Source organism: Mustela putorius, unplaced genomic scaffold (genome assembly GCF_011764305.1).
Source record: "Mustela putorius furo isolate JIRA1106 unplaced genomic scaffold, ASM1176430v1.1 tig00003854_pilon_pilon_pilon, whole genome shotgun sequence".
Classification (NCBI taxonomy): domain Eukaryota; kingdom Metazoa; phylum Chordata; class Mammalia; order Carnivora; family Mustelidae; genus Mustela; species Mustela putorius.
Window position 1 is genome coordinate 8,657,174 of NW_025422006.1, and position 24,114 is coordinate 8,681,287.

The window sequence follows — 24,114 nt, forward strand, 5'->3', positions numbered from 1 at the left end:
GCCTTCAGGTGTCCATTTGAGTCATCTCTCCAGGCCTGGAATAACCTGTGTCACTCAAGAGAGTGGCTGGTGGTCGGGTACCATAACCCCATGGAAGGCCACCGTGGATGCAATTGGTCTGGTCTTGTGGTCCATTCAACTCCTAACCCTTCTTCAAGGCTCAACGCCTCGCCGACCTCTGGAGAGGTCCCTGAGGGTTGCAGTCCAGACATAATTCACTCCCTTGAGTCCTCAGGTTATAAGCCTTGAATGCAGCCACTCTGATGCTCTTGAAATATCCGGACTTACCTTATCATGCAATTGCGGGGGATGAGGTTTTGAGGTCATTCTTCTTCCCAGAATGTGCTCGTGATTAGACCTATTGACTGAAATTTTCAGGCCTTTTGCCCATTTCCAGACTTGCGGTATGCCGGTGCTTCTCTTGCCCCTTGAATTGATGTGGTCATGTGTGTCCCTTTAATTTGCTTTGCCCAGTAAAAGGTAAGCAGAACAGACATGAGCCCCTTTGGAGAAGAGGCTTTCAGAGGGAGAAGCATGATGAGCAGGTGAGTGGTTGATCCCACCGTGTGTCCCCCTGACCCGGGGACTGGCAGCGTGAGAGTTGTCCGGGGGATCGTTCACCTGTCTGGAGTCTTGAGGAAAGGCCCAGGTGATTCACAGTGGGCACATGGTGTGAGCAAGCAGTCAGCTGTGGTTGTGTTATATCGGCTTGCTCCAGAGGTTATTTGAATAATTAATAATAACAACAACATTAATTAATAACAAAGTTACGCTTGCACAACCAGACCTATCCAGACAGACTGTAAGTTCCTTGCAGAGCCCAGGCAAAGCTGACCTCACTATCCCCCAGAGAACATAGCACAATGCCCCCAGGGCATCTGATAACTTTTGCTGAATGACTCTATAGACTGAGACATGGTGCGTAGAGGAGACTGAAGAGTAGGACTTGGGTGTCAGGACTTCAGCCAGAGGCTTTGGCCTTAGGAAATCCTAAAGGAGTATATCAGATGATTCTAGCAGTATTCTAATAAGATTCTCACACGCGAGGAGGCAGGAGAGCGTAAGGCTAGGAACCTGGGCTCTCACGCTGGACTGGCCTGGGATGAAGGGCAACGTTCTGCCAGGCACTGGGCCGCATGACCTCTGGGCCCATTAGTGCAGTTGTTTGAATTGGAAATGACATCACGACTTGCTGTATAGGATTACTGCGGGGATTAAATGAGAGAATGTATGTAAAGCTTCTGGCACATAATGAATGGCAACCACCGTCATTCTCTTGGGCTGTCCTCCCATCAAATGTGTGTGGGTTGTACGAAATCTTGCTTAATTCTCTGGGAACGACTTCCTTCGTTTACTCCCTCTGAGATCTTGGTCACTTGCCTAGTCCTTGAATTTATTTAGCTTGGTCTACCTCAGATCCCTGGGGTTTTGCTTTTACTGCCCCATGCACACTCTGGCATTCTGAGAAATTCCATCTGCAACTGACTGGAATTGGCAGTAGCCCTTGGCAAAGGACGTCAGGGAGTGGGGGAGGGGGAAGCTTTTTTTGCAACCGGCGGTCTGCTGCCAAAATCTTAAACAGGGCCCTCCACGTGGTGGGTGAAGTCAGGGAGGTGATCTTCGTGGGGCAGAAAAAATTGAGGATGTCATGGTGACCAGGTCCAAGGAAGCCCTACGTTGGCCTGGGCCCTGGCTCACGGAGCAGGTGATCCTTCTACTGAACCCTGGGATCCTATCGGTGATGGTGACATCGGCACCAGGGACCCCTGTGAATGTGTCAATGATTGACTCCTTTCGTACCCTGGGGCTTGGTGTGGCGCCTGAGGGCTTGTGTTTCCTTGAACTTCCAGCCTAGCGAGCCCTGTGTTCTCAGGTTCATGTGTTGTCCGTGACTGAGTCCTTGAGGCTACCTCTGTCCATGTCCCCCGCCCCCGCCCCCTGGGGAGGCAGCCGCTGTGAGGTAGCTGGTCCAATCTCTCCAAAGGTGCTTGTGTAACTTGTTTTTCCAAGTCTTGGCAGGAGCTCCAGGGCTGAAGTGAGAAAGGCTGTTTACATTCTAGAAGAGCAGTCCCGAGCAGTGTCTGACATCAGGGCTGTCCCCAATCAATCCCTGCTCCCCCGCAGCTTCTTCTCTCTGGGATGGCTTGTGACCCAGAAGCAAGGAGCCTGAGCGTGAAGAAGACAGGCTGTGACGAAGCCTTCACCCAGCACCAGGGCTCCGCGGCCGCCTTGTGTAAACCTGAGAGGCGAGGAAGCAGCTTGAGAACGAGGCTTTTGTCGCCTCCGTGTTTGGTGCAGTGGCTCGCACTGAGCGCAGTGCGTGGTGGCCACGATCAGTGGCCATCCACTAAGTCAGTAACGGGGCAAACGCGTGGACAAGAAAACATGTGAGAGGACACAGTGGTGGCGGTTCTCAACTGACATGTTAACGGCTTTCTCTGAACGGTGGTACTTCCATTACTAACGCTCATTGACTCTTTATTATCTGGTCCATGCCATGCAAAGGCATATGTGATTTCCTTGCATTCTACGATAGTCAATAGTTCTACAGAACGGTAGCCCCTGTTCCCCTTAATAGCCAAAGAGGCCACAGAGACTCATGGGCCCAAGGTCTGGGATCTTGCCTGAGGTTTACAGACCGTAAAGCAGGACTCGAACGCTCGGGCCAGCACCCAAGCCCCTGCTTTGCCACTTTCCATTTTCCCCGCGCTGCCCCTCACCCCTGCTGGCCTCGGCCACCTGCAGCAGCACAAGAAAGAGGGACCTCCAAGGAGGGGGAGGGGCCTGAGGAGGCAGCACCGCCACTCCCCTGCGGGGTGGGCAGCCTGCATTCTTGTTGTCACTCCTTCCTCTATCAAATGGGCTTGAATTCAGCATGAAAAACGCAGTGGGGCAGCAGCCCCATTCCAGAGGTCAGCACTTAATACTGAAAACACCCACCCATACTCAGGCCTTCTGGTCCCTCGGTCTCCAGACCCTCCCCCCTCCCTGGACACCTTCCCAGTGTGGATGCACACAACTTCCCTCTCTTCCTCCTCTTCTGATTGGCTTCAAGGCTAGGATTTCCCTGCCCTAGAATGATCCTGCTACAGCTACTGCCCCATACCTAGACCGTCTCTGGCATCATATATGCACTCTTCAAATATTTACTGAAGTGCGTGCTAACTTCCAGAAGAAATAAGACCAAAACGGGAATCCAGAAGAAAATGGAAAAGCCCGGAGGGCGGGGGAGGGGCTGCAGGCGCCCAGTCTCCTCTCTCCCCGCCTCCCCCCTGCCCCAGGACCCCTGCAGCCGGGCGGATTCAGAGTTCAGGTTGCCTTTTGATGACGGTAACATCCGAACCGGCAGAAAAGCTCCAGTGGAAGCCAGAGCAGAAGTGACCACGCAGGGGTTGGTTTCCTTGGAAATGTTTCAGCTGTAATTACTCTCCCCGAGGAAATATCCAAACAACTTCCTCCACCCGCTGGGGGCAAGAAGCAACCACCACCACCCGGTGGAGAAGCGCTTCTGCGACCTTGGGCTCCCGGGGCGGGAGTGAGCGCACGCGGGCGGCTGCGGTGCGTGTGTCCAGCTGCGGTGCGCGCGGTGGCAGCTCGGGGACCGGCCGCGGGGCGCCTTTGACAGCCGCTCTATTCAAACGCCCGGGCCGTGGGCTGGCGCGCGGTGCCTGCCGCCGCCGCGGCTGAGATCATGCTGTTGATTTTGTTTTACAGAGAGCGGCCCAGCCTGTTGTGCAGAGTACAGAATGTTCTCTTCTGTGAACTGAGCTTGAACTTCTCCAACCCACTTTGTCTGAGGAATCACGCAGACGCAGAGGGGAAAAGGCCGGGAAGATAACCCCCAAATTGTTGAAATCATTGTGTTCTCTCTGGTTTTGGCCCAGATCGGTTGCTTTTCACGACGCATAATGAAAAATCCCAAGCATTAGAGTTCTTGGAAGAACTGAATGCCTGTGATGTCCTTTGTCTCAGCCAGGGCATGGGGCTTCAACTTTGGAAATGTACAAGTCTGTCACTCTTTCTCCTTGATTTTTGGTTCTTTCCCCTTTATTTTCTTTCTCCCTTTTTTCTTCCTCCTTCTCTCTCTTCTCTTCCTTCCCATTCCCCTCTCCCTCCCTCTTACCCATCTCTCTCTCTTTCTGTCTCTTTCTTCCCTTTAAGGCACTAAAGGGACAAGGACAACAAAAGCCATTTTTCCTGTAAGAGAGAGAAAGGCTTCCAGTGCCTGTGACTTCTCTTGCAGTTGTTCAGGCTATCGTGATTTTAAAAGAGTGTTCCCCAGTTTGTTGTATGGCCCGAGAGAACGGACAGCGAGGGCTTTGGGTTGATGGCCTTCATTAAATCACCCACTTGAGAAGCTGCCCATGCTTGGTAAAAGTGGTTTGAAATTTCTCTTTGAAAACAACCTTTGCCTAGTCTTAGGGCCCAGTCTCCAGATTGGAGGCACTCTGATAAACAGTTTGGGGGTCTGCTTGGAGGCTCTGAGTGTGAGACCTCTCTAGGACAGACAGCAGTAGCTTTCCAACTTATTTTTAATAGCAGTGGATTCCTTTCCTTATACTCATATTTACCCCAAACTCACTGGTAAGGCAGAAGATCACAACTTCATGTGAGTCATGGATTGGAAGTGTGAGCTGTGGGTCTGAGTCTCCTACTTGTGAGTGTACATAAGATATTGGACAAGTCAATGTGTGAGAGGGACACAAAGCTTGTCTTCTATATGTGTACAGTCATCTACAAGCGTCAAATGCTATCCTGGGTCACCACCACCAAAAGGATCTTCTCTTGAATTTGCTCTCTACCATGTGCCTCATAACTGGGGGCCCACTGGCTGATGAACCTTGTTCACTGCTGGAAACTGGGAGATTCCTACCAGAGGGTCTACTGAGATGATTCCATTTCCCTGGACGGTCCACGTGACTTTCTTTTTTAGGTTAACATGCCACCAGAATATTGGTTCATTCATTCATTTAATCCATAAAATATTACTGAATTCTTGTTGTGTTTAAGTTACTGGATGGGACCTAGGGGTTGGGAGATAAGGAAGCTATGTTCATTGCCTTTAAAGAGGTTATTGTCCAGTGGGAGCGGCAGAAATACACATGTACATACACACGCACACATTCACACATAGTATTTATGTATTCCTTGTAATACAAATGAGGTCAATACATGTTCAATGGAGGGGCACGTTTAAAATATGAAGGCAGAGTATTACAGGAACAAGATAAAGATTCTAATAAGTGGGAGTTGAGCCCAAAGCAGTCTAGACAGCAGAATACAGACATCATGAAAATAGTTAACAGGTTAACAGGATAGTGTAGTATATTTGAATATCAGTGAGTAGTTCTTTTGGCTGAGCAGTTGATGCTAGAGGATGTAAGAAGAAGCAAAAAAATACACTGACCCTAGATTGGGGATATCTACTTCCCTCTCTTATGTCTATTGTTAACCATTCTTCCGGAGTCTGTATGAACCTCAGAATCCTACTCAACACAGTTCTCTAAGAGGCCACCACCAGTCAGTCGGTGTTGGCCCCTGAAATAAAACCACCTGTCAGCGTCAGGGAAGATGGCAGAGGAGAAGGATCCTGAGCTGACACCCTCCCAGAGATACACCAAGGCCGTAACTACACATATTTCAACTCACTCTAAAAAGCACCGGAAGGCTGGCAGAGCGCATCTTCCACAGCTGGAGTCCTAAAGAAGAGGCCACATGGAAAAGGTTGGGAGAGAAAGAGATGTAGTTGGGAACCAGACACCCAGCCTGACGACCTGCAAGCGGGCAGGGGAGCACCAGCATGGAGGAGGGAGCACGGAAGTAGCAGTTTAAAAGGCGCCTGCGTTATACATGAGGGAGATTTGTTGGCTAATTTCAGGATGTTTGGTAGAGGGACAGGGATCTGCAGGAGCTTCCTATGGAAACAGAAGTACTGGGGCTGGCCATTTTCTTGCTCTCCTTTAGCACGGATAGCTGAAAATTTGCAGGAACCAGCTCTGACACTCTCCATTTCCTTGCCCAGGTGGTCCCCTGTGGATCCAGGTGGACCCCCCCATAGGCAGGCTCCCCTCCCAAGGGGCTCCCACCCTGCCACATCCGATTCTGGTGGGCAGCCCCCTGAAACAGAATACCCATTCCTTTCAAGTGCACGTGGAATATTCTGTAGGATAGATCACATGCTAGGCCACAAAACAAGTCTCAGTTACTTGAGAAGACTGAGATCTTGTGGGAAATGGGAAATCAAGTACAAGGAAAAAACCTGGAAAAATACAAACACACGGAGGTTAAACAATACGTTACTCAACAACCAAAGGGTCAATAGAGAAATCAAAAAGGAAACAATATCAGGAGACTAAAGAAAATGTGTATATATAGTGATATATATATGCCTAAAGAACAGCAACAAAAAAGAATAAACAAAACCCAAAGTTAGGAGGAAGAAGGAAAAATAGAAGTCAGAGGGGAAATAAATGAAGTAGAGAGTTAAAAAAAAAAAAGAAAAGAAAGAAAGAAATAGAATTAAGGGTGGTTCTTTGATAAGATAAACAAAGTTGACAAACCTTCAGCCACAATAATCAGGAAGAAAGGAGAGGCCTTGAATAAAGAAAATCAGGAATGAAGAAGAAGTTACAACTGACACCAAAGAAACACAAAGGAGCATAAGAGACTACTACAGAAAATTATACGCCAATAAATTGGACAATTAGAAGAAATGGTACAATCTTCTAAGACTGAACACTGAAGAAATAGAAAATCTGAACAAATTGAATCAGTAATTTAAAAAATGCCAACACACAGAAGTCCAGGACCAAATGGCTTCACAGGTGAATTCTAGCAAATATTTAGAGAAAAGTTAACATCTATCCTTCTCAAACTATTCAAAAAATCAGAAGAGGAGGGGATGTTTTTGAACTCATCCTATGAGGCCAGCATTACCCTGATACTAATCCTATAGGAACTACAAAAAAAGAAAATTACAGACCAACGTGAATATAGATACAAAAATCTCCAACAAAATATTAGCAAACCCAATTAGAAAATACATTAAAAGGATTATTCACCAGGTCAAATGGTATTATCTCAGGAACACAAGGATGGTTTATATCCAAAAACTGATCAACATGACCTACTACATTTAACACAATGAAGGATAAAAATCATATGCATATCCATAGGTGCAGAAAAAGCATTTGACAAAGTTTAACATCCATTTATGATAAAAACTCTCAACCAAGTGGTACAAAAATCCCATACCTCAACAAAATAAAGGCCATACTAACAAATCCACAGCTAACAAGTACTCAGTACTAAAAAGCTGAAATCTTTTTTTCCAGGATCAGGAATAAGACATGGTGTCCACTCTCACCACTTTTATTTACCAGAGTGTGGAAGTCCTGTCCACAGCAATCAAATAAAAAAAGAAATAAAAGGCAGCCAAATTGGTAAGGAAGGAGCAAAATGACACTATTTGCAGATGACATGGTGTTCTACTTAGAAAACCCTGAAGACTCCAGCAAAAACTATTAAAACTAATAATTGAATTCAGTAAAGTTGCAGGATATAAAATTAATATACAGAAATCTGTTGTGCTTCTATAAACCAATAATGAAATAGTAGAAAGAGAAATAAGAAAACAATCCCATTTACAATTGTGTCAAAAAGAGTAAAATACCTAGAAATAAATTTAACCAAGGAAGTGAAAGATCTGTACTCGGAGAACTATGAGGCATTGATGAAGGAAATTAAATATGACACAAATAAGTGGAAAGGGACACCATGCTTGTGGACTGGAAGAATTAATATTGTTAAAATGTCCATACTCCCCAAAGCAATCTACAGATTCAGCGCAATCCCTTTCAAAATACCAATTGTATTTTTCACAAAACTGGAACAAAAAAAAATCCTGAATGTCTATGGAACCACAAAGACTCTGGCTAGACAAAGCAATCTTGGGAAAGAAAAACAAAGATGGAGGCATCACACTTGCAGATTTCAAGCTATACGACAAAACTGTAGCAATCTAAACAGTACGGTCCGGGCACAAAAACACAGAGGAATGGAACAGAACTGAGATCCCAGAGGTGAATCTGTGCTATTATGGTCACTTAGTCTGTGACAAAGGAAGTGAAAATATACGATGGGGGGAAAGATACTCTTTTCAGTAAATGGTGTTGGGAAAACAGGACAGCTATATGAAAAAGCATGAAGCTGGACCACTTTCTTATACCCTACACAAAAATAAACTCAAATGGATTACAGACCTAAATATAAGACCTGAAGCTATAAAACTTTTAGACTTCTTGAAAAGATTTTATTTATTTATTTATTTATTTATTTATTTGTCTGAGAAAGAGAGAGCACGCACGAGAGCATGCACAAGCAGGCAGAGTGGCACACAGAGGCAGAGAGAGAAGCAGGCTCCTTGCTGAGCAAGGAGCCTGATGTGGGACTCGATCCCATGACCCTGGGATCATGACCTAAGCCAAAGGCAGCGGCTTAACCAAATGAGCCACCCAGGCGCCCTGAAACCATAAATATTTTAAAAGAAAACATAGGTTGTCATGGATATTGGCCTTAGCAATATTTTTCTGCATGTGTCTCCCCAGAAAGGGAAATGAAAGCAAAAATAAACAATTGGGACTACATCCAAATAAAAAGCTTTTGAATAGTGAAGGCAACCATCACAAAATGAAAAGACAACCTACTGCATGGGAGAAGATATTTGCAAATGATAAATCCAATAAAGGGTTCATATCCAAAGTATATAAAGAACTCCTACAACTAAACATCAAAAAACTCCCCCAATAATCTGATGTAAAAATGAGCAGAAGACCTGAATCGACATTTTTCCAAACAACACATACAGATGGGGGCACCTGGGTGGCTCAGTGGGTTAAAGCCTCTGCCTTCAGCTCAGGTCATGATCCCAGAGTCCTGGGATTGAGCCCCATTTCGGGCTCTTTGCTCGGCGGGGAGCCTGCTTCCCTTCTTCTCTCTCTGCTTGCCTCTCTGCCTACTTATGATCTCTGTCTGTCAAATAAATAAATAAAATCTTAAAAAAAAAAAAAGACATACAGATGGCCAAGAGATGCATGAGAAGATGCTCGGCATCACTAATCACGTGGGAAATATAAATCAAAATCCCAATGAGGTATCACCTAACACCAGCAGAATGGCTAAAAACAGAAAGACAAAATAACAAATGCTGGTAAGGATGTGGAGAAAAAAGAATCTTCCTGCACTGCTGGTGGGAGTGTAAATTGGTGCAGCTGCTGTGGAAGACAGTATGGAGGTTAAAAAAAAAAAAAAATAGAATTACCATAGGATCCACTAATTCCACTTCTGGGTACTTTCCCAAAGGAAATGAAAATACGAACTCAAAAAGATCTCTGTGTTCCTATGTTCATGTCAGCATTATTTACAATAGCAAAGATCTGGAAGCAACCTACGTGTCCATCTGTAGACGAATGGATAAAGATGTGTATGCATACAATGAAATGTTACTTAGCCATAAAAGAGAATGAGATTTTGCTATTCCTGATAACATGGATGGACCTAGAAGATATTAAGTGAAATATGTCAGGTAGAAAAAAACAAACCCTGTATGACTTCACTTATATGTGGGATCTAAAACACAAAACAAACAAAACCAAAATAGAAACACACTAAAAAGTATAGAGACCAGAACACACTAAAAAGCATTATAGAAGGCACACGATATGACGGGCATTGGGTGTTCTATGCAACTAATGGATCCTTGAACACTACATCTGAAACTAATGATGTATTGTATGTTGTCTGGTTGAATTTAAATAAAAAAAATAATAAATAAATAGAAAAACCTGGTGGTTTCCAGAGGGGAGATGGGCAGAGGAATAGGCAAAGTAGGTAAAGCAGATTAGGGGCTACAGACTTTGTTATTATAAAAAGAAGTCACAGGGATGAAAAGTATAGCCCAGGGAAGAGAGTCAGTAACTGTAATAACTTCATATGGTAACAGGTGGTAACATTTATTATGGTGAGCCTGTTGCCATGCATATAACTATGGAATCACTGTTGTGCATCTGGAACTAATATAATATTACATGTCAACTATATTCAACTAAAATTGAAAAAAATATTAAAAGAATTTTAAAGCCACGTGTCCTTCTCTGCTGGGGCTGTGATACTCATGTTTACACATTTTGTTATTTGGTGTTCTTGGGGGAGTTTCTGCATGTTTTTAAGAAGGGGATTGATAAGAGTGAATGCCAAGATTCAACTGATGCTTTCGTAAGGAAGCCGCTGGCCATGGGAAGGCTCCCTGGGAAAGGGGGGGACAGAGAGACAAGTAAGCAGACCACACAAACCATCCTGACAGTGGCAGTGGGAGGGAGAAATGTGCTGGATAGATGGGGCTCTGCGGAGGTAGGGTTAGTGATAATAGAGGAAGGGGAAGGAAACTTGACAGTAACTGAGTGTTTTCATTTGGTTTACTGACAGGCAAGCGGGGTTGCTCTGGTCTGAATGTGCCCCCCCCCCCTGCCAATTCATAGGTTGAGAAAGGCTAACCCTAAATAAATGAGGCCCTGGGGTTCCTAACCTAAATAAATGAGAGCCCTCATGATGGGAGTATTTCCTTAGGAGAGAGACCCAGCTGAGCTCCCCAGCCCCTTCCAGCTACAGGGACACAGCAGAAAGTCTCAGATCTGGCAGAGGCCCCTCGCTCTACCGTGCTATGATCTTGGTCTTCCGGCTTCCAGAACCGTGAGAAATACATTTCTGTGGTTTATAAGCTATCCAGTCTGTGACATTTAATTTAGTATTATTATTCAAGATCCATTTTTTTATTTTAGAGAGAGAGAACAGGGGCAGACGGGGGGGGGGGGGAGAGAGAGAGAGAATATCAGGCAGATTCCCTGCTCAGCACGAGCCTAACTCGGAGCTCAATCTCACGGCTCGGAGGTCACCACCTGAGCCAAGACTCAGAGTCGGACACCCAACTGACTGAGCCACCCATACGCCCCTGGTGAGCTTTTTACCTTTCTTTTATAAGGGGAAGAGGATACACTGAGTTTCAGACAGGAGAGACAATGGAGAGAATTCAGCCATCATTTGGAAGTACAGATCGGGAGTCAAGAGCGAAAAAAGTAATTCAGAATTCAGCCACACAGAGGAACCAAGGGAAGCCCTGAGAGTAGATGTTATCACCCAGAAAGAGCTATGCAGGTCTCTTACAGGCCTGTGGGGGAAGAGGGCCAGGTTAGACCTCGAGAGGTACTTATATTAATGAACACCAGAGGAAGAACATTCTAGAAATAATTCAAATTCCTAACACTATGGGAGACCATCTAGCTCTCCACTGCTGTATCTGATTTTTCTTTAACACACAACAAAGACTGGGGGTGCCTGGCTGGCTCGGTGGCTAGAGTGTACACCTCTTGACCTCAGGGCTGTGAGTTCAAGCCTCACATTAGGGATACAGTTTAATTAAAAACAATTTTTTTTGGAGTGCCTGGGTGGCTCAGTTGGTTGGTCCACCTTTTGATTTTGGCTCAGGTCATGACCGCAGTCTTGGGATCGAGGCCAACTTTGGGCTGCACCCTCAGCGGGCAGTCTGCTGGGGGATTCTCTTTCCCTCTGCCCCTCCCCCCACTTGTGTGTGCACTCTCTCTAAATAAATAGTCCTAAAAAGAATGATGACTCATCTTCTTTAATATAGAATCTGTATTCTGTGCCTGTTTGAGAATAAAAGAAAATAGGTTGTTTTCTCCTGCATATTCTCTAAGGCAGTATTTCAACTCTTAGTGGTTGGCCATGACCCGCAGAGAGAAAACAAGTTGCTTATGCATATATAATTACGTGTCTGAGACAAAGGGCTTTGTGGAACAATATCTACCTGTATCTTCTACATCTGATGCTATTTTCTATTTTATTCTCTTTCAGTAAGGAAAAAAAAAAAAAAGCTAGCTGGGTCCCAGTGAGTTGATACCAGAAGAGACACTGGGGTTCAGGGCGGTGGTTTCGGGAAGTCCACTCTCCCTCTAGTGGTCGGCATCTTTCAGCAGAGATCAGAGCTTGTTCCTCTTAGTCTCAGCTTGGCCTGGCGACCCCTGCAGAAGAACTTAGCTCCTTCTCCAAGGGCCCCTCTTTCCTGGAGGAATTTTTTTTTTTTTTAAAGATTGTATTTATTTATTTGACAGACGGAGATCACAAGCAGGCAGAGAGGCAGGCAGAGAGAGAGAGGAGGAAGCAGGCTCCCTGCTGAGCAGAGAGCCCGATGCGGGGCTCGATCCCAGGACCCTGAGATCATGACCTGAGCCGAAGGCAGAGGCTTTACCTACTGAACCACCCAGGCGCCCCTCCTGGGGGAATTTTTAGCTTTGGGAGGAAGTCTAGGTGAGTTCTGCCCACAGGGCTGCTGATGTTGTTCCCAGAGGCACATCATCACCATCACCACCATCATCAGGACAGGGACAGAATCAAGCACTTCACATACATTATTAACGATTCTCATAACAAGCCTGTGAGGGAAATGTGATTATTACCTCCATTTTACAGATGAGATCTATCAGAGCTAAGAGAGGAAGCCCCCCCCCCCAACTCTGATCTGCCCGTGAGTGGAGAGCTGAGCTGCCTCCTCGGCCGGCTCGCGGGGCAGCGGGGATAAGCTCCATCTTCCTTGGTTTGCTCCGTGTCATCCCCGTCAGGCCCCAGCAAGTGTCTCTCAGCGAGGCTGCGGCTGTCACGGAGTCTCTGACATGCCTTCGAGAAGCAGAGGCAGGAAAAGAAGACAGCCAGAGAGGAAAAGTAAGGGAGCTGCGCGGAAGGCTGATGAATGTACTTTTGAGGCAGGGCTGGAAAGGGGTAGCGGACAAGCCCTCGGCACCTTGAACTCCTTGCCTCCGTCTTCGCCCTGACGGTCACCCACCCCACATCTCCAGCAGGCTGACCTCTCCCAAACAGCTCTGTCGTCCTCACTCTCGTGCTGTCTCGTGCTGCCTGCGGACACGGCCACTCCCCCTGTCCAGAGCGGAAACCCTTCCTCTCTCCCTTCAATGCCAGTTCAGGGTCTCCCCTTCTCATGGCCATTCCAGCCCTAGCTACCGCCCCCATTCCTGGCCCATGACCCCCTCATGTGGTTCAGCCTGGGAGCTTTTTTCTCGGGCTCTGGATGCACGGGGCCTGTCTGATCTCAGTGCCTGGGGTCGTCTTGGGTCCCCGCCTGGAATGCACCTCCTCCTTCCCCCTCTAGACCTACCCAGGCTCGAAGACTCTGTTTCCACCAGGCTTCTGCCCCAATGGCTTCCCCTATCCCTTCTTCTGTCTTTGCCTCTTTGCCTTCGCATCATTCGTTGAGGAGTATCACCAAGCACTGCAGAATATTTAAATGGTCCACAGGTACACCCTCAACAAATCCATTCATTCGTTTTATTTACTTAAATATTTACTTATTTATTTTTTAAAAAGATTTTATTTATTTGTCCGATTGTTAAGCAAGGGGAGTTGCAGGTAGAGGGAGAAGCAGGCTAACTACTGCGCAAGGAGCCTGATGTGGGACTCGATCCCAGAACCCTGAGATCATGACCTGAGCGAAAGACAGATGCTTAACGGACTGAGCCACCCAAGTGTCCCAAGATTCACTTATTTTAGAGGGAGAGAGAGAGAGAGAGAGAGAGCATGCATGTGTGAGTGGTGAGAGGGGAAGAGAGTCTCAAGCAGGTTCCCTGCTGAGGGCAGAGCCAGACATGGGGCTCGATCTCGCGACCCTGAGATCATGACCTTCGCCAAAACCTAAGAGTCAGACATTTAACCAGCTGGGCCACCCAGGTGCCCCTTCACTCATTCATTTTAAAATTATTGTTTGAATTGCCTATTAAGTTTCTGACGCAGGAAAATCGATGACAGTGAAGGGAAGAAGAGGTATCATGCCCCCAGGATTTGCAAACAGGGCAGCTCCATGCAGGGGAGAGCTGTAGGAGCAGGGCCAGACCCCCCTCACCACCTCCAGAGAGGAGGGGGCATGTGAGAGAGGGTGGGCCGGTGAGAGACGTGCACTCTCCTGGTCACAGATATTGGTTCAGAGATGAGGTGTGTCCAGCTAGGCCCCTGGGAAACCAGTCCCGGGTTCTTGCTAGAACTATCTTGGAATGCCAGGCTGGTGGAACATGAGCCAGGAGCTGCTGGCAATTATTACTGCCACCACCTGCAGGGGGCCTGTCCAAAGGTGAAGCCAGCATGAAGGACACCAGAGTTGAGGGCTTCTGGATAACACCTGCTAAGCCCCTGAACGCAGCCACTACTGCACCAGAAAGCCATTGAATTCTTTCTCGCTGAGGCCGGTTTCTGGGCAGATTCAGTAACATACCACTCCAACAGCTCTAACTGTGCGGCCTCTTCTGTGATCCCCACTCCGTGGTGATCTACCAGCGGAGAACAGCTCAAGACATGGCTCCCCAGCCTTCACTAGCCAAGCTGCATTCCCATCCTGGCTCAGGCCGGGCTGAGGGTCAGATTCAAGCGAGTCTATTGATTTCACACGGTGCTGTGGAGAGGAGCCCCGCCTGTCCCCCTGTGTCAAAGCCTTCCCATGGCCCCAGACTGGCGCTGGTGGCCTTCAACTGCTCAGTGAATCCCTGTGGCTTCTGGGCCACTTCCTGTCCGCCCACTGGTGCCAAGAGTTGGTATTGGTGTCTCTGCACATGGTAGAGGTGACCCTCTATCATTTGATAGGCGAGGTGTATCTCGAAATGAGATAGGATCCTCATGTCGAGCAAGACTTGCGGAAATGAGCTTGTAGGTCTACAGGGGACCGATCAACCGTAAGTGGTGACACAGAGAGAACCAGGAAAGAAACTTCATTTCAGTAATGCCTGTGGGCGAGTGCTGGCCACTGGGTATATGCTTTATCTGTTCTCTGCCAAGTTCTTATCAGTCCATCAGCGTGTATCTAATAAGCACTGACTAGAAATTAGAGCCAGACCCTGGCAGGCATCTGCCAGAGCCCTAAGCCAATATTTGTCTAATACACATCTTTGGCGATTAATAATGCTTTACAGCCTTGATGTCATTTAGAGACAACATTGAACACAAGGAGGACAAACCCTTGGTTCCCAATATGGTGCCTGTCTCCACCCCTGGGTCAAGGAATAACCAAATATTCCTGAGAATATTTTCACACGGCGGGTTATGCCTTGAACTAAAACACTGCCTTACCTTCAATGTCCTGAGGACGCCCCACCGGCTTCCGTGCCTGCATCCAGTCTCCGGCCAAGGCCACACGCGGACACGCCCTTGGCTCAGGTTCTTCTTGCTTAAGTGCTTCTGCCTGGTGAGTATTTGGAACATTTCAGGCATCCTCTCTGGCCCCTTTTAGGTAAGGCCTTCTGTAGTCCAGTCATAATAAAATAATGACAGCAGTCTTCTGCGACGGAGCCCAGTGAGTATCTCCTGTTAGAGGTGCATTCAGAAGCGAGGCTAGCCACCGGTCTGCGTGTGAGATGGTGGGTAGCAGGCAATCCTACCAGAGAGGATGATTTAATTAGAACCTGTTAGGAGCAGGACTTCCCATTCAGCTCCTTCTGATTAAGAAAGCTCAGACTGGACACCTGGGTGGTTCAGTGGGTTAAGCCTATGCTTTCTGCTCAGGTCGTGATCTCAGGGTTCTGGGATGGAGCCCGGCATCAGGCTGTCTGCTGAGCAGGGAGTCTGCTTCCCCCTCCCCCCCACCTTCCTCTCTGCCTACTTGTGATCGCTCTCTCTCTCTCTCAAACAAACAAACAAATAAATAAATAAATAAAATCTTAAAAAAAGAAAAGAAAGCTCAGACCCTTCTGAGACAGAACAATACACCCCCTGCCCCCTAATATCCCAGAAATCACTAGGCTTGAAAGATCTGGTAATAGTTGTATTTTTCCTATAGCCAAGAGCTGGGCAGTATATTTCACTTACCTGCTCTCCTTCACGGAAGCTGGGTTGCCGTGGTTTTCGGGCAGATGCTAAAGCAGTGGGTCTCCTGGGCACTGGCTCTCAGCCTGGAGGTCACATTAGAAAATGAAGATTTTAGGGGTGTTTGGGTAGCTCAGTCAGTAGAGCATGACTATTGATCTCAGGGTTCTAAGTTCGAGCCCCACATTGGTTATGGAGATTACTTAACAATCTAAATAAATAAATAAATAAATAAATAAAGATTTAAACCTAAATCTTAAAAAAAAAAAAAAAAAAGAAAGAAGAAAAAAGAAACCTGGGGATTTAAAAAACTACTCACGTCTGCCCCACCCCTCCCCACTGAGAGTTAATGTGGTCTGGGGTGCATCTGGCATCAGGATTGAAAAATCTTGCCACCTGGGGCACCTGGGTGGCTCAGTTAAGTGTCTGCCTTTGGCTCAGGTCGTGATCCCAGGGTCTGGAGATGCAGCTCCTGCACTGGGTTCCCGGCTTGGCATGGAGCCTGCCTTTCCCTCTCCCACTCCCCCTGCTTGTGTTCCTGCTCTTGCCATCTCTCTCTGTCAAGTAAATAAATAAAATCTTTAAAAAAGAAAGAAAGAAAGAAAAAGTCTTGCCAGCTATTTATAATGTGCTGTAGTTGTGTGATCTGACCAGGTGCTGAGGAAAAAAGAAAAGGCTAAATCCAGCCTTTGTTTATAAAGGTTATCATTGCTTAGAATTTCCTTTTTATATGCCATGGAATTTATGACTTTGTAATAAAGAAAACTGGACAAGGCTTTTTGGTTTTTTTGGCTGTCGGTGGGAGGGAAAGCCTCCTGCTTGCGCATCCCATAGTAGAGGGGGTCAGGGGGCTGGGGAGTGGGGGGGGAGGTGCCTGGGGAGGGGTGGGGGGTGGGGGGAGGGGCAGTGCTCTGTATACCAGGATTTGCAGCCTTGCACACTTGTCCAGTGTAGGGATGGGGTCAGGCAGCTAAATGCTGGAGGAGCAGGATACCAACAGGGAGCTTTAGGCCTGGAGTGAGGCAGGACTCCTATCTAGCTCAAGGCGTGACATTGACTCAGGGGTGGCTGATTGGCACCTTTTTTTTTGAGAAGACATACATAAGGATTTGTAAACTGAATCTCTCACTTTTAAGAACACTGAGCGGTCAGCTGGGTGGCTCAGTCAGTTAAGCGTCTGACTCTTAATTTCAGTTCAGGTCACGATCAAGGTCGTGAGATCAAGCCCCATGGGGGGCTCCATGCTCAGTGGGGAGTCTGCTGGGGATTCTCTCCTTCTCAAGCTCTCTGAAAATAAATAAATATTTTTAAAAAACAAAAAACAACAAAAAAACCTCACTGAGTGCCAAAAAGCACATGTGGAGAGTAGACACACAGACCCCATCCTGTCTTCGAAAGTCACCTTAGTTCCTTCCCACACTCCATGAGAAGACAGCTGGTAATCCTCTCTCAAGCGTGGAGATGCATTGCAATTCTTCGAATAAAAAACAAACATCAAAAAATTCCAAGAGTAATCAGTGTCCTTGATGCTGTCCTCTTCAGCGTGTAGACACGCATACGGAGACCCAAAGACTTAGAGGGATATGCCCAGGGTCGCATGGTCAAGTAGTGGCCATAGGACATTCTTGAACATTCTTGATCAAACATCTAGTCCCTACTTCTTTCTTCCCAACAGAATTACCAATATGGGCATCTGTCCTTCCCAGTGTGAAACCTAGGGATGCTCAAGGTGACAGCATGACCAGCACCGAGCAGATCCTGGTTCATCTAAGCCAGTCTACACACGGCATTCTCCCGGGAACTGCTACGGATCCCGTGGTGAGGACTTGACCTGGGGTGGCCCAGTCAGATCCACGGGGAGGACTTAGGTCCCATGCTTGGGGGAGAAGGCGGTCTTTCCTGCCTGTTGCCTCCATTCCCAGTGGGAGCCATCAGGGGTCTCTCTGATGCAGGTTTCCAAACACCGTCAAAGCACCGAGTGACTTTCTAGGGCTCGGTTTGCAGCAGGTGAATCTTATGCTGGTCCCCAGTGCAGTGAATGGCAGTGCCTGCGTCTGCATGTGGAAACAGAGACAGGAGAGGAAGAAGTACCTGAACCAGCCAAGATATTGTGACTGTAAGAAATGGATGATGCACTTCAAGCTGCCTAAATAACAAAAGAAACACACTGGCTCAAGTAAAGAAAAAGTACTTGGATGCGTGACTCAATCTATAGGCTCAAATGACATCACTAGGACCTGCCTCTAGTCACTTCTGGGCCATCCTATCCACCCACATTGACTTTATTTATTCTCACATTCCCCACAGGGTCAGTGGACAGCCAACAGCTCTGGACACACCTTGTCCCCGGCCCCAGACCCGTGGAGTGGACGTGAACCCCTGCCCCCCTCATTGCTCTGTGGATTGCAGGGGTCTCATTGGCTCTGGGGGATCACATGGCCATTTCCCCACCCATGGCTGCGGCCGTGGTCTCAATAGCCAGGCCCGAGTTGTGTGTCTCTCTCTCCCTGGAAAGAGCATCAACTGCAAACGGCAGCCGATCCGTGAAGGAAAATTATTGTTCTGTCAGCCAGGAGACAGGCAAATTGGTGCTGGCTGCCCAACTCAATAACTAGAAGCTTTTCCAAATGTGTAGGTTTTGTTGGGTTTATATTGTGCACAGAGCAAGAGAATTTGAAATCAGAGATCTCAGCCCACAGTAGTTCACTGGGGAGGGATACCACTTTGCCATTTGCCGGCGGATTGTTGGGGACTGAATGAGATCCTGTATAGCAAAGTACTTTTTAAAATGTTAAAGGCTAAACCCACATGAGGGACTGTTGTCTGTCATTACTGTTGTCTTTTCTGAGTTTCTCCCACTCATGCTCTGATTAGGATGTAATGTGATTTCAGGCAAGACAGAGGAGGAAATGCATCAGTAGCAGCTAAAATGATTTTGGCCAAGGTGGCCCTAAGCGTATGTGGCATCTCTATGAGAATGAGAAATAGACCCCTCCTTCCCTCTAGGTGATGCAGTTCTCAGGGAACATGGCTTGACAAGTGGATAGAATCTTCGTGCAAAGAAAAAGTCACCCCTTCCCATAGCTAGACACACCTGCATGCTAGCTGACATGGCATGGTGAGTGGGAAGCCTACTGGATTTCAGCAGTTGCTGCCCCCTAGGCAGGAAGGTGACCAGGCAGGGGTGGGGAGTTCTGTGCAGTGCACAACCTGCACTGCTGTACTTTGTGGCCCTGACGCTGGTGATGAACCATCGAGCAGGTTGAACTCTGGAAGCCTCACCACTCCTTTTCCTGGCAAAGTTCATGCAAGCCTTAAGACCATTTATCACCTTCCTCTTTTTGGAGCATGTTCACTTTGTGCTAAATGTACCAGGCTGCATTCTGTTTCTTTTAGTTAATTACCCACTGGCGCTTCAGAATCGGCCGGCCTTTTCAGATGCTCAGTGCACATCATTCCAACAGCAGGGAAGAGAAGACTTCCTTTCTAACCACGCTGATGAGTGATGTCACCGAGGGTGGCTCACCCTTTAAAATGAACACAGGGCAATTGCTGCCCCGCGGTCGGCTGTTGCTGGAAAGTCAGACGCCGATTTCTCTGAAATGCCCAGGAAGAAGGGAGGGAAAGCACAGACAGCTTCCCCTAGACGGACCGCCACTGTTTGCTGTTCTAAATCCTCCTGGCAACAGCAACTCCGGAAAGAAATTATTTGAACCAGAGCCAGCCAGCCTCCAGGGAGCCAGGGATCTAATACTGTCGCCTTTGTGTTGCTGTGACTGAAAGTCGTCTTCTTCTTAAAAGATTATCCTTCTCTTGCGTGACAGATGGATAGTTGGAGCCAACAGGAACTTGCCATGTGGTTGCCCCTTTCGCTTCACCCTGGGTGTCTTCTGGGACACCTGAAATGCTAGAGACTTTTCAACGCGACGTGAAGCAGGATTCACCCATCACCGCGAGGCCAGTGCTGCGGTTTAGGTGAACCGAATGTCAGTGGGGCGCGTGCTCGGGTCTCTTTGGCCCGGACGGCACCCACCTTGGCTTCACGCCGCTGTTCTTCCTTCGGTCCTCTCCGGGGACCCAGGATAGTCTGCCGCCCCACCTGCCAGCTCCCGTCTCCCTGTGTACTTCCTCCTTCCTCCCAGGCCGTGGTTTGTTTGTCCCCCTCTCCCCATAGATCCATCCTCTGCCCCCTCCGTTTTTTTTTTTTTTTTTTTTTTTTTTTTGCCCCCGCTGGGCTCCTTGCCCCCATGCTTCTGGTTGAGAGGCACAGCGGGCCCCCGGAAGGTGTCCGTCTGTTTCCTGCAGGGACACTCAGTGATGCAGTCTTCATCCTTGTCCTCTTCTGGAGTGTCTTCCTGGACGTTCGCCTGGGACCTAAGAGAACGCCCCGGCCCATGTCTTCAGCCACCTGTGCCCGTGCTAATTCTCTGTGACCCTCTTGTCTTCCGACGCTCTTCCATCCTCCCCCCCTTCCTTCTGCTCACCGACAAGAACCGTCATAGCTGCTTCTTAAGTGGTCTTCTCGTTTCCACTCCATCCTGCCTCTTCTGGAAATCAGCGATTTAAAAAAATCCCCCTAGATACAGGCCTCCGGTTACGGAGTGAATAAATCCTGGGGAGGAAAGGGACGGCACGGGGGATGCAGCCAGTGGCATCGCGACAGAGTCGGCTGGCGACAGAGGGCAGCCGCGCCTGCGGTGAGCACAGCGTCACATACAGAAACGTCGTGTCGCTGTCCTATACCTGAAACCGAAACTCGCGTGACCCTGCGTTACATTAGGAACCTACAACTATAGTCTAAAGATTTTATTTATTTATTTTTAAAGATTGTTTTTCTTTGAGAGCAAGAGAGCCTGAGCTGGGGGAGAAGCAGAGGGAGAAGGAGGTGCAGGCTCCCCGCTGAGCAGAGAGCCCCATGTGGAGCTCAGTCCTGAGACTCCGGGATCAGAACCCGAGCTGAAGGCCGACACTTAACCGACTGAGCCACCTAGGTGTACCCTACTTATTTATTTGAGAGAGAGAGAGAGAGAGAGAGGCAGAGTGAGAGGGACAGAGTCTTCAGCAGACTCTGTGTTCAGGATGGAACCCAATGTGAGGCTCAACTCCAGGACCCTTAGCTCACAACCTGATCCGAGACCAAGAATTGTCCCCTTAACTGACTGTGCCACCCAGGCACGGCCTGTAAGTCTATTTTTCAAATATAAATCTCCCCAAACACCTAGAACCCATTTATGAAGGGAGGTTCCTGATCGCCTCCATCCTCCCCTTGTGGGGGTCTCCCAGCCTGCCCCACCTTGCTGGGAGCCCTGGGAGACGGACGGATCAAAGGACTCCCTCACCCCCCTGCTTCCTGCTGGGTTGAGTCAGTTGGGAAGCACGGAAGGGAAAGCAGAAGGCAGGAGGAAGGTGAGGTTGGGGTACTCATCTCCCCGGCTGCCTCCCGGATGGGCAGGGGTTGGCAGTGGCCATGCGTCCCTCGCGTGGGCCACAGCTGCCAGCAGACGCCCCCACCGCTGCTGCTCCTTCTCCCCTCCGGGTCTTGGGAAGAGAGCCTCTCCCTCCTGCTGCTCGCCTGCACCTGCCCACCACCTTGTTCACAGTCCTGTCCTGTGAAACTGTCCTGAATGACCTTCGGTTGAGGGTGCCTTGGACTTCCTGCTGGGACCCCGACTAACGTCCTGGGGTCAAACCCAGTGGACTCCCCTTCTCGTCATGGAGGAGCTCACATTGCATTCCGGTCACTCCAATTTAATACAGCTTAGCTCAGTCTGGTTGGAACTTTCATCTCCTCTCTAATTTAATTCTCATTTCTTGTCCTCTCCTCAAGGATACGGATGCTTGGAGTAAGGCGTGGTAGAACCTTTCAAGTCTTCTCCCTCTACCCGGCATCCAGTGCATGTTGGGAAGGAGGAAGAGGGGAGGGGACAAATCTCTCTTTCCCCATCTAGCTACTGAGACAGTTTCATCTTTCTGGTCCATGAAAGTCTCTGGCTGACACTGTGGGCCAGGGGAGGCTCTCTAAGGGGCAAGAGTCCAGACGAATGGGCGAGGTTATTCCGTGCCAACCGACCAACCCAGAATCTGAAAAACCCAGATCGGCAAAGCCTGACTTCTCTTTCTACAGCATGTCCACGGCAGGTCGGCAGAAGCCCTGCTCACCAGATCCCTCAGGGACTCAAGCTGATGGGACAGCCCCTGCCCCAACACTGCTGCTTTCCCAGGAGGACAGCGCCTCAAAGAAGGGCCTGCACCGGGACTGCCACAGATCAGGGAGACACTGACCCTTGCATGCACGTCATTGGCCAGACCTAGTCACATGACTCCACTCAGTGGGGAGGCGTCAGGAAATGTAATCTTTCCACCTCCCCAGAGCGGGGGGTCTGAGTGAGCCCTGAACGCTGCTGATGCGTCCACAGGGCACATGCGTGAGTTCTTCAGAAGATTCTGCAAAGCCTTGTTCTCCGGCAGGGGAAGATCAGACTCCAGCCTGCTTAAAGCTGACCCCGGTCTCCATCACTGGAGGCGCACTCCCCAGCACATGGCTTCCTGGTTTCTACTCCTGACAGGCAGCACTGCTCCCCCCACCCCCACCCCAAGGGTGTAAGTCATAAGATGTCTGAAGCTCAGCTGCTATTTTTATATTTTTAAGAAAATTATCCTGTTCAAAGACACGCTTGCCGTGAAATTGACCAATTGCATTATTTTAAAGTACACAATTTAGTGATATTTACTACATGCACAGGGTTGTACAACCATCACCACTTCCTCATTCCAGAGCATTTCCACCCCCCAAAGGGAAACCCCATACCCATTAAGCAGTTACTCCCCATTTCTATCCTCCCTCTAGCCCTGGCAACCTTGAATCGGCTTTCTGTCTGTGAAATGGCCTGTTCTGGCTGTTACGTATAAATGGAATCATTTGATCTAGGTCTTTGAGCGCAGCTACTTTCTGAGGTGCCCCTGTGACCCATGGGAAACTCATCCACTGTTGTACCAAGCTCTGGCTGGGCAGGTCCCCACAGACGCCTCCTCTGTCCCCCTGCTGTCACTCTGGTTTCCTTCCCCCTGGCTCAGTGGGACAGCAGCACCCCGCTTGTCTAAGCAGGGAATCGACTGTGCTCAGACCCTCTGGGTGCATCTCTATGGGAATCCCTTCCTTACACACGTACGGAGTGGGATGGAGAAGAAGACACATCCCCAGTGCACAGGGGAAAAGCCACTGTATTCACTGGCCAGTGTCTCCTGATTCCCACTCCACCCTGGCAGGAAGCGCTTTCTTAGCTCGAAGTGGGCTGATTGTAATGAAAGCACAGTTAACAAGCCCTGGGGGAGTGTAGCATCTGGCCCCATTTTCCCCCTATACTCTTGACCATATGTGCTGTTTAGCTGCGGTCATTTTTGGCTACAGGCTTGAGGACCACGCTGCCACAGGAAAGTCCTATTTGAGGTCTCCTTATGCATCATTTTGATAATGTTCCTCCCCACTCAGCAGCTTTTCATGTCTGTTATGCATGGGTCAGTCCCAAACTCTTGGCTTGGCCTTCTAGGCTCTTGACAAACGAGTTCCTGTTTAGCCTTCCTTCTCGCTGTGCCCCGCACAAACTCAGCTCTCCGTAGGCTGGTCGGCTCAACTCCCTGCCTCCAGAGAGACCTCGCTCCATTTGGGCTGGGGTCCTTTATCCTGCCATCCCCACCTGGAGCGCACTTCCTCTCTTCCTGGATGGGGGGCTCTTTGCCCTGGTCTCCTCACGGCCTTCCTGGGTCTCCAGCCTCTGCTCCTCCCTGAAGTCCACCGCCTGGCCTGTCCCTTTTGGGCAGGTGTGTGTTGCCTTGGTGGCCAGTGACCTGCTACGGGTTGACACCGCCTTCTGGGGACGGGGGGAGTTGAATGACCCCACTGATTGTGGTCAGCATGAAGGCTGACCCTCACACCCTCACGCCGTGTGTCCTCAAAAACGGAAACTGGCAGAGCCAGACAGAAGGGCGGTTAGCCAAGGCCACAGAACCCCAACCCTTCTCCGGGCTGGAAGGAGTGAGGAAGGGGACTCTGGAGAGCTCCGCCATCTTCTAGGGATACCTGCTCGGGGTCCCTCTAGGACTAGGTATCAGGAAGCAATGGTCAGGGGCACCTGGGTGTCTCAGTGGGTTAAGCCTCTGCCTTCGGCTCAGGTCATGATCACAGGGTCC

At 48.7% G+C, this 24,114-nt stretch overlaps 1 long non-coding RNA gene across 1 annotated transcript in view; it reads right to left on the reverse strand.

Moving 5' to 3' along the window:
- The window catches only part of LOC106003472, a 37,727-nt gene extending 21,711 nt beyond the window's left edge, over positions 1–16,016 (reverse strand). The window contains exons 1-2 of the long non-coding RNA XR_006601975.1: positions 15,931–16,016; positions 15,196–15,499 (exon numbers count right to left, since the gene is read on the reverse strand). This is a non-coding gene — a long non-coding RNA (uncharacterized LOC106003472). The remainder of the gene's footprint in view (positions 1–15,195; positions 15,500–15,930) is intronic.
- Positions 16,017–24,114: the final 8,098 nt, after the last annotated feature.